Below are 2,129 nucleotides of genomic sequence, written 5' to 3' on the forward strand. Positions count from 1 at the left end.
AACTTTTTTGAGTTAGTGTTGCAGGAAGCAAATTTCTGCTTGAAAAAGCTAGCCTTGGCTTTTCTAACTGCCTGTGTATAATGGTTTCTAGCTTCCCTGAACAGCTGCATATCACGGGGGCTGTTCGATGCTAATGCAGAACGCCATAGGATGTTTTTGTGTTGGTTAAGGGCAGTCGGGTCTGGGGAGAACCAAGGGCTATATCTGTTCCTGGTTCTAAATTTCTTGAATGGGGCATGTTTATTTAAGATGGTTAGGAAGGCATTTTTTTTTAAATATCCAGGCATCCTCTACTGACGGGATGAGATCAATATCCTTCCAGGATACCCCGGCCAGGTCGATTAGAAAGGCCTGCTCGCTGAAGTGTTTCAGGGAGCGTTTGACAGTGATCAGTGGAGGTCGTTTGACCGCTGACCCATTACGGATGCAGGCAATGAGGCAGTGATCGCTGAGATCTTGGTTGAAGACAGCAGAGGTGTATTTAGAGGGCAAGTTGGTTAGGATGATATCTATGAGGGTGCCCGTGTTTAAGGCTTTGGGGAGGTACCTGGTAGGTTCATTGATAATTTGTGTGAGATTGAGGGCATCAAGTTTAGATTTTAGGATGGCTGGGGTGTTAAGCATGTTCCAGTTTAGGTCGCCTAGCAGCACTAGCTCTGAAGATAGATGGGGGGAAATCAGTTCACATATGGTGTCCAGAGCACAGCTGGGGGCAGAGGGTGGTCTATAGCAGGCGGCAACGGTGAGAGACTTGTTTTTAGAGAGGTGGATTTTTAAAAGTAGAAGTTCAAATTGTTTGGGTACAGACCTGGATAGTAGGACAGAACTCTGCAGGCTATCTTTGCAGTAGATTGCAACACCGCCCCCTTTGGCAGTTCTATCTTGTCTGAAAATGTTGTAGTTTGGAATTAAAATTTCAGAATTTTGGGTGGTCTTCCTAAGCCAGGATTCAGACACAGTTAGAACATCCGGGTTGGCAGAGTGTGCTAAAGCAGTGAATAGAACAAACTTAAGGGAGGAGGCTTCTAATGTTAACATGCATGAAACCAAGGCTATTACGGTTACAGAATTTGTCAAAAGAGAGCGCCTGGGGAATAGGAGTGGAGCTAGGCACTGCAGGGCCTGGATTCACCTCTACATCGCCAGAGGAACAGAGGAGGAGTAGAATAAGGGTGCGGCTAAAAGCAATAAGAATTGGTCGTCTAGAACGTCTGGAACAGAGAGTAAAAAGAGGTTTCTGGGGGCGATAAAATAGCATCAAGGGATAATGTACAGACAAAGGTATGGTAGGATGTGAAATACAGTGGAGGTAAACCTAGGTATTGAGTGATGAAGAGAGAGATATTGTCTCTAGAAACATCATTGAAACCAGGAGATGTCATTGCATGTGTGGGTGGTGGAACTAATAGGTTGGATAAGGTATAGTGAGCAGGACTAGAGGCTCTACAGTGAAATAAGCCAATAAACACTAACCAGAACAACAATGGACAAGGCATATTGACATTAAGGAGAGGCATGCTTAGTCGAGTGAGTAGAGAGGTTGGTTGGGGGGTCACGGCGATTTAGACAGCTAGCCAGGCCATCGGTAGCAAGCTAGCAAAGGATGGAGGTCTGTTATTAGCCACCTCTTGCGTTCCGTCAGTAGATTAGTGGGGTTCCGTGTGGTAGAGGGGATTAATCCAAATCACACACAAAAAAAACAATAGATATAGTTATAGAGGCCCAAGAAGAAGAAGAAAAAATAATAATAAAAATAAATAAATAAATTGTCCGATTGTCTATTCAGATAGCAGCCGATAAGACAGCTAACGGTTAGCGGGCCGCAGATGGGCGTGAGTGACTGAGTGTGTAGTGTTATTCACTGTTGGTGCACTGTAACAATACTTGTATTATAGTTCATGCAAAATCAAAACTTGGAAGATGTTTTTGTAACCCAAAGTGGCCTAATGTCAGATTTGTCCTTATGTATGTACATACAGTACACTGATGAAATATTATTATAGCCTTTCTGGCAGGTTAGAGTCTTTTCTATGACGATGACCTCTCCTCTCTTTTCCTCCTTTCAGCATTATGTACGTCATAAAGACTACCTCAACAGCTTGGTTGGCCAGGACTGAAATGGTATGCAT

At 43.9% G+C, this 2,129-nt stretch overlaps 1 protein-coding gene across 3 annotated transcripts in view; it reads left to right on the plus strand.

Moving 5' to 3' along the window:
• The first annotated feature begins 2,065 nt into the window (after positions 1–2,065).
• The window catches only part of LOC135567624 (uncharacterized), a 10,809-nt gene continuing 10,745 nt past the window's right edge, over positions 2,066–2,129 (plus strand). For all 3 annotated transcript variants that reach the window (XM_065014915.1, XM_065014918.1, XM_065014916.1), the window contains exon 1: positions 2,066–2,121. The gene's annotated coding sequence lies outside the window, so the exon portion shown is untranslated. The remainder of the gene's footprint in view (positions 2,122–2,129) is intronic.

The sequence above is a fragment of the Oncorhynchus nerka genome, unplaced genomic scaffold, assembly GCF_034236695.1.
Source record: "Oncorhynchus nerka isolate Pitt River unplaced genomic scaffold, Oner_Uvic_2.0 unplaced_scaffold_1947, whole genome shotgun sequence".
NCBI lineage: Eukaryota > Metazoa > Chordata > Actinopteri > Salmoniformes > Salmonidae > Oncorhynchus > Oncorhynchus nerka.